Consider the following 9,380-nt stretch of genomic DNA (forward strand, 5'->3'; position numbering starts at 1 on the left):
GTTAACTGATGTGTTAATGCTTGCAAGGTTAAAAATAAGATGTCCATAGTGGTATGCAAATTTTTAACTGGTATGGTTATATAGACAATCTGTGCCTTCATGATATGTTAATATTTAAATCTCCATATAAGGCAGGGGTTAGTCTTTGCCATATGTGTTGTATGTACTGCCATCTTTCATATTGTTGACTACCATGATCTGGCTAGTCCACCTTGTGTGGGGTCTTTTTGTGCAAACCTGATGTTTGCTTTTGGTGGCTGTTTTTGTTCAACAATATGTTTGTTGTATGTATATTTGGTACATGTTGATATTGTATACATCTTTGTTTAATATGGGGGAGGTCATTTGCTCACCTTTTATAACTTACATTCAATGTCTGGTAATTGATATTATGACTGTTTGAAGACCTCCCCTTATTGCCTAATTTGTCTTATTAGCAAAAATAAATGGCAGTATATACACACAACCATGTTTCATGTTTTTCAATCAATCCTAGCCAGATCAACAATATTACATAAAAAGAAACATAAGTGTTTTAATACATTTTAAGCAACAAGAAATGCAAAAGTCAGAAACAAAAGAAAAAGAATTTATGTAATATTGTTGATCTGTCTAGGATTGATAGAAAAATATAAAACATGGTTGCGTGTATGTACTGCCATTTATTTTTGCTAATAAGAAAAAATAGGCAATAAGGGGAGGTCTTCAAACAGTCATAATATCAATAACCAGACATTGAATGTAAGTCATAAAAGGTGAGAAAATGACCTCCCCCATATTAAACAAAGATGTATACATTATCAACATGTACCAAATATACATGCAACAAAAATACTGTTGAACAAAAACAGCTTTTCACACCAACAGCAACATACATGTGTAATACATTGCAAAATAAATCCCCAACTACAAAGGTGATGAAGGGGAAGGAGGGTGGGTTGACTGCGGGTATTTACAAACTTGTTGACAGCTGACAGTTAAAGTGACGTAGTCAAAACATCGCGCGACTAAATGCCGCACTCTGATTGGCTATGTAGACAAAAAGGAAGATCAGCTATATACTCAAAGGTACTCAAAAATTAGAATTACAATTATATTATGACTAGACTACTATTTTTGGTACTAGCATAAAAATAACATATCACAATTTACATAAATGCTATTATTTACAATAATGCTGTATTATGTAATATTGTTGATCTCTCTAGGATCGACAGAAAAATATAAAACATGGTTGCGTGTATGTACTGCCATTTATTTTTGCTAATATGAAAAAATAGGCAATAAGGGGAGGTCTTCAAACAGTCATAATATCAATAACCAGACATTGAATGTAAGTCATAAAAGGTGAGCAAATGACCTCCCCCATATTAAACAAAGATGTATACATTATCAACATGTACCAAATATACATGCAACAAAAATACTGTTGAACAAAAACAGCCACCAAAAGCAAACAGCAGGTTTGCACAAAAGACCCCACACAAAGTGGACTGGCCAGATCATGGTAGTCAACAATATGAAAGATGGCAGTACATACAACACATATGGCAATGACTAACGCCTTCCTTATATGGAGATATAAATATTAATATATCATGAAGGCACAGCTTATCTATAACCAAACTAGTTAAAAATTTGAATACCACTAGGAACATCTTATTTTTAACCTTGCAAGTATAAACACATCAGTTGACTTCTGCCCTGTGTTAATATAACAGCTGCTATAAAATATACACGTTAAAAGTTTGTTATACTATGAAACATGTTTTAAAGACAAATATACATGTAATCAAACATTTTCAGATGAACCAGTAGGCACATGTTACTAAAATGACAAAATCAAACAAAAGAAACAATGGTTAAAAAAAACTATACAGCAGATATAAACACATCAGTTTACTTCTGACCTGTGTTATGTTATGTGTAACCACATCATGCACATAGTATAGATAAATGTTATACATGAATCACACTTTGAATAATGTCCAATATAAGACAAATGATAGGGAATTGTGATGAGAACTGAATTTTGAAATACAGCTAATCTATACATTGAATTAAAAACACAAACAATGCATATCAGATACAATTATAATACACAGCAGTTAACTTCTGAACTGTGAAAATCTTCCAAGAAAAAATTATATACATAGCATTTGTTATACATATTTAAAATGTAAAGCTTGACAGACATATGTATCTGCGAATAGCATCAGATTTTCATCTTCCTATTTATTTAATGCAGTTTTCAGAATAACCCAAATGTGCTGCATGAGTGTCTGCCCCTATCCTGAAGCTGTGACCCTTGTATTATGCAGGGTTCAAACCAGCAAAATCAATAATATTACATGTAGTAAGATTTTTCACTGCTAATGTTGGACATGGCAATACATTTACCTCTTAATTCCTCAATAGGTTTTTGCCAATCTACAGCCAAAGACTCCCTAAGCTTTCTAAAAGATTCGTCATATGTTCTCCAAGCAACATCCCCATGCAGTATTTGCATTTCTCTAATAAAGCTCATGTATTTTAACAAATGGGGAGTTTCTGATGGGTGTTTCTGAATTCTAATGTTAATAAAGATAAGAAAGGCATCAGTCCACTGACTGATGAACATGGGGGTTTTTGATTTTAAACTTTGCTGCACATTAATGACCCCTGGAGTAATGCACAACGTAAGAGGTTCTTCATCTTGGTGCGACAATAATACTTTTAAATTAAAAAATTCATTCGACCAAATTTTTGCCTTTATCTTTTGTGGAATTGTTGCACCAAGAGGAATACCTTCTGTTACAGAGATAAGATTATCAGAATTGAAGAAACCTTTGTTTGTGCCTACTGGCTCACCTGTGTTTTCTAAAAGTTGAGATACTACTGACAATATAGGGTTATCTTGCATAGACGAAGAAGCAGTCGTTGGTGCAGGTAACTCATTGACGGTGTTTGCATATGTAGCAGATGCAGCATTTTCTAGGGGTACCACTGTACTGCTTGATGCATCAGAGTTGGGTTTTTGCAATTTAACAATTTCTTGCACAAGCTTTTGGTAATCGATTACTTCAGCCTGAGGTTTATGTTTTGCTCTAGATCCTTCACTTGTCTCCACAGGATGTTTGCGTTTTGGCATGGTAACGCCTACAAGATATATTTTAAAACTGTTAAAATCAATTTTCTAAATGTACCCAATTAATACAATTGTACAATTAATGCAACTTTTGAGTGTACAAATTTACACTCAAATCATGCGAATATAGATGCACACGAGCTAATTATTATTTGATTAATTGCAATTTTTGACACACAAACATTAAATAGGAAAATGCAATTATCAAGACTTGCGCCAAAACAGTGTTTATGCCCATGCATTGATCTTAACAGTAACCAATAAAGCTTATTCCATTAATAGACTTAAATCTTTCGTTCCATCTATGAACTGCAGCTTGTTAATTTTTTACCTTAAAAAACAACTAAATGGTCATTGACGAAATAATGTCATTTATTAATGACGAATCAAAAACTTGTACAAATAAACCACATCACAAACAGGGAGATCCCTGACAAAGTCAATACTTAAACTTATTAAAATGACTTATGTAACAGGTACTGTGGGATCTCCCTTATAAGTTAAAAAACACCTGAACAAATATTGAGATCACCCGGTAAAATATAACCAAAAATAGTAAACAACAATGGCAGGGTGATCTCCCTTAATATAAACATGTAAAAAATTAAGGTGGCATATACAAAGTTCTGCCATAAATCTAATAAAACCATGATGCACACAATGTAAACATTAGAATGGATTTCTGATATTGGCACAAGCTATTATGACTGTTGTAAATTATAAAATTATTTGGACGGTTAGATGGGGATGGTGGTGGGTTAAACTTTACAAAGCAATCAATATCTTAGATTACGGAAACACGTCTTTCTCACACTTGAGTTTAAAACAGAAGTTATATACACGTGATCGAAATACTCTCATTTCATTGGCTAATGACAAGGTACAAGCACAGGCATTTATAAATAGATACATGATGGACAAATTAGCTAAAAATAACCAATAAAAACCGGAACTTAAATTAGAATTTCTAAAAATAGAATTCACGATACAATGATGACATAAAACATATTATTTGGCAATAATATTTCAATATCTTTAGATTCACATGTAAACTTACATACATGTAACAATACACATATGTGCATGAATCTGCATGAGCATATAAAATGGAATCTCTGCATGTGCATTAGTAATAGTCCACATGACCATGAGTGAGAAACAGAAAAAATAGTCCACACGACTCTGCATACTGACCAGAAAAATAATGCACATGACTCTGCACATGAACCAGAAAAAATATTGCACACGACTGTGCATGGGAATCAAAATTAGTACACACGACTGTGCACATGAATCAAAATTAGTACACACGACTCTGCATGTGAATCAAAATTAGTACACACGATTCTGCATGTGAATCAAAATGTAGTACACACGACTCTGCATGTGAATCAAAATTAGTACACACGACTCTGCATGGGAATCAAAATTAGTACACACGACTCTGCATGTGAATCAAAATTAGTACACACGACTCTGCATGTGAATCAAAATTAGTACACATGACTCTGCATGTGAATCAAAATTAGTACACACGACTCTGCATGTGAATCAAAATGTAGTACACACGACTCTGCATGTGAATCAAAATTAGTACACACGATTCTGCATGTGAATCAAAATTAGTACACATGACTCTGCATGTGAATCAAAATTAGTACACACGACTCTGCATATGAATCAAAATTAGTACACACGACTCTGCATGTGAATCAAAATTAGTACACACGACTCTGCATGTGAATCAAAATTAGTACACATGACTCTGCATGTGAATCAAAATTAGAACACAGGACTCTGCATGTGACCCAGAGAAATAGTACACACGACTCTGCAAGTGAACCAGAAAAATAAACCACATGACTCTGCATGTGAATCAATTACACACGACTCTGCATGTGAACCAGACAAACAGTACACAAGACTCTGCATGTGAACCAGAAAAATAGTACACATAACTCTGCATGTGCATCAGAAAAGGGGTACACACATCTCTGCATGTGAACAGGAAAAAATAGTACATATGAACATTCTTTATACACCTACCAGCTAATTGTGAATTTTATGCATATGCCTGTGAATATATTGAACAATATGAATGCAGTTTAGCTCAAAGAATAATAAAAATATGTCAGACTGCCTATCTTGAATGTTGAAGGACAGCTATTCTAATGTTGTGGTGGTATTTCTTCATGTGGCGAGAACCAGATTCAATGTTGACCCCATCTCTCCCCAGGTAGGTCAGGTCCGCCCAGAAACCACGATGAGACCAAAAATGAATGGGTAACGAAAATGAATTCCATGAAGCTTTTCAGTCTCTGACTTGAGCTGCTTGTTCACAGTCATGACATCATTGGAGGATGTCCGAGAGACCAATGGTTGACGTCTAAGTAGTTGCCCTATAATAACTGTAAGGATACCAACCCCCTCATTGAGGTATTCCGCATATGACAAAATGTCAGTAGTCACTTTTCGTGGATCCGCATGGCACAAGTCATTTTCACGGATGAAACACACAGTATGAGGTTTGAGGAAATTCAGAAATTCCGTAGATCGTGGGAGTCGTTCGAACGGCGAATGAACGAATGTCCGATTATACAAACATATATCGCCATTGTCTGGACGGAGCCTGCCTCGGGGAAATTAAATAACCACTGGAGATATTATTACCTCAAACAAAAACTTGACTGCGGGTATTTACAAACTTGTTGACAGCTGACAGTTAAATAAGTGTTTTAATACATTTGAAGCAACAAGAAATGCAAAAGTCAGTAACAAAAGAAAAAGAATAATATAATATGAAAAATGTTTTTAAAAGATGCGGATTTCAAACAAAATTCTGCAAGGTTTAGTAGTAGAATTGACGACCTCATAGAAAAACGAAATGGTAAATGAGAATTTTTGAGAGTAATAATAAATGATATATAAGTTAACATACATGCAAGAAATTTCATTTAAATATCAGTAATAGAGCACTTTGAGGACACAACGAATGAAAGTCTAAATAAGCGATAAGAGTAAATTTGATTTGAATCTAAAAGAAATATGTTCATCAAATGCCTAATTGTTTTATTACTGAAAAGTTGTACAGCTTTTTAAGTGTTTTATGATAATCACAGATTCGTGTAAACTTGTAGGTGTTTTGCAGTTTAAAATAATAACAAATCATGAACCTTTTAGTACATATACATTAAAAAAATAAAACAACTATATTTCTTTTTTACTAAAAGATTGTTGCATTTTAATTCTACAGAAAATTTAACATTATATAAACCAGCAAATAAGTTAATTGTAATTTACCTTTTTATAGAAAACTTGGCTTTGAACAAACCAGCATTGCAGCGGTATCCTTTCAATTATGGATATTGGGGAGCAGATCGTGCTGTAGACGGACGGTATACAGACCTGTCTGCTGGTGGAGGACAGTGTGTGATATCAGATACCAGACAAACAACAGCAGAATGGCGGGTAGACCTGGGAAGAGTTCTCAGTATACATCACATCTTTATACAGTACAGGACGGATAATATATTTTGGGGTATCTAGATTTATGATATTCTTAAAAGAATTGAAGACATTATTTTTTGGAGATCTAATTAAGGTATCTGATGTACAATTGACCAAACAATGATGCCTGGTAAGGTATATATTCCACGTACTCGTTTGATAGGTAAGGGTATGTAGTTTCTAAAAATAGATTTTTTCCTGCCAAATCACTATGGGGAAGTAACTCTAGCGCTGCAAATCACGCACGGTAAAATACTACTTTTCTTTGATGAAAACATGTGTAATCATTAATAATATTTATCAAATAAAAATTGCCAGCATATCTTCTAGATATAACGTCACAAACAGCTAATACGATAAAACGTAAATAGATACAAAAATTATATTGATCGTTGTGAATAAAGAAACATTTATTAATGATAAATGATTTAATTAAATTTGTGTACGTTATTAAAGACAATAAAGCTATTACTGTTTTGATCTATACTATTAACATTAAGATCAATATATAAATAACACAATCGCTGATCATTAAATTCAGGACCGATGCACTAGTCCTTCAATATTGGCAAACGAGCCCTAGAATGTTTGCACCTTTTCACAAATCATGTTTTTAAGAGAATAGAAAACATCCAACTTGACTTCTAATATCAAACTTTTAATGACCTAACAAATATGCACACTATTTGTGAACGGCTTCGGCCGATCACTATTGTGTCCATATGAGGCAACCGGCAAATGCTTCCACGTGCCCACACATTCCGCTTGCATAAGTAGTTCTTATAAAAACTTGAAGTTTGGTTCAGTATTTATATAACATTTTACTCAGTTTTATTTTAAATCATTTACCTTAAGCGATGCAGACATACATAAAATACAGTTCGACCTGTTAATTCAAGAATGCACATTTTGTCTCACGCGTAAGAATTTCGATCGAAAGGTTCATTCAGTAATGCAGTTGACCTCGATGAACTGACCTCAATCATAAGAAGATGCTCCATGAACTGACCCCGATCTATTGATGTTGCATAATAGTAGCTAGGAAGACGGCTTGATTTATAAACAACGTTACGTTAAAATGTGACCTCAATAGCAAGTTATGATGGCATTCAATGTTTTTCAGTCGCATTAAATTATTCAAATACAACTCTTTCTTTTTATACGTGTTAATGCTCTTTTAGAGCCCTACTCAGTATTCTGAAGAAGAAGAAGATACGTTAACATTTAATAATTACGTTAAAAATATTAAACTAGACAAGGAGTTTACGAACGGCTTTCCCCAAATTTATTTCAAAATTAAATTTGTTGACGGTTTATAATGATGGAATTATGGTGTACAGATTCAAAATATTAAAATACAATACTTTTTTAATTATTTTACATCAAACTGATCATGTTGATCGATTCTTGCTATCAATATATGTATATTATTATTGCCGATCATTCCTTTAAAAGGAATACTTCTTTCGATTTGATTTTAAACATTGTATTGCATTCATTAATTTTTGCATAACAACAACAGTTAGTGGAAGTAGAAAAACTATAAATATTTAGACTTGGTCGCATATGCATATTTATATATTATATTCTCTTCTGTATATTCGTCGAAGTTTAGACAATATAATTTATACGTATATACCTTTTTGATAAATTATATGTTGAAAAAGACAATTGCTATATGGAATTGCTTAGTCGTTTCGTACACCCATTTGGGTTATTCATAATCGTTTGTTATTTTTTGGTTGTAATATGTATATACGTAAAACGCATGTTTATAATTTGACAGGGATTCTTATGAAAAGACAACTTAAGTGTATTGCGGGTCACTTCCATAAATTTCGAATGAGAGGCTAAGCTGGTACAAAACAGACTGAAAAACAAACATATTTTTTACAAAAAGTTAGCTTACTCCCTTCAAATTTAAAAAAGAAAAGATAAAATTATTTCAAGTCATGCTTTTGACCACTTATATATTAATATCACACCCCAATGCATCGCCTTTACACGCCATTTGAAGATTCTAGATACAACACGTGTAGATACAGGAATGAATTTCTTTTTATTTACTCAACGTTTGTCAAAGTTCACAGTCAAAGAAATGTAACTATAAATGTTTGGCATAAACTTAACAATTCAACAAAATACATTTAATTCACGGGTGTGAAAGTCCTGATTTATTCGATTGCAGTCCATGTGTGCACACGTGATTCGATTTACCCTAATAGTAAAGGGAGTTAAACATACATAGAGCATGAATATGGTAACATTTGATGAGTTTTTGAAATAAACCTTTACCATCTTGAAAACTTATTTGTTGATGTTCTCCAAGTATTAAAACTACAGCATACAGGTTAAATATTAAACGGAATTTTCATCGTGCAATTTTCCTTCATTGAGGTTAGCGAGTACATTAATCAAATCCCAAATGTTTTAGAAAAATTTAAGATACCTCTCAAAATAATAGCAGAGCATGGCACTTGTACAAATCTGATGTGTTTATTTATTTATTTTTTTTGCTACGTAGTAAAAAATGAATAAATGATGTTGAAACATGTTGCAATTTCTATGTCATATTGGTACAAACAATTGATTAGCTGCAGTAATGTAGCCCTCTCCCGATTTTTTTTTCGTCTCAAATCGTATCTACTGTAGGTGTCTACGGCATAAATTAATCCAAAAATATCAAGTATATTCCATATATCGGTCATTTTGCGTGTATGTCAACAACACAAGTTTAATTTGTCCG

The sequence above is a fragment of the Magallana gigas genome, chromosome 1, assembly GCF_963853765.1.
Source record: "Magallana gigas chromosome 1, xbMagGiga1.1, whole genome shotgun sequence".
In the NCBI taxonomy this organism is placed as follows: Eukaryota; Metazoa; Mollusca; class Bivalvia; order Ostreida; family Ostreidae; genus Magallana; species Magallana gigas.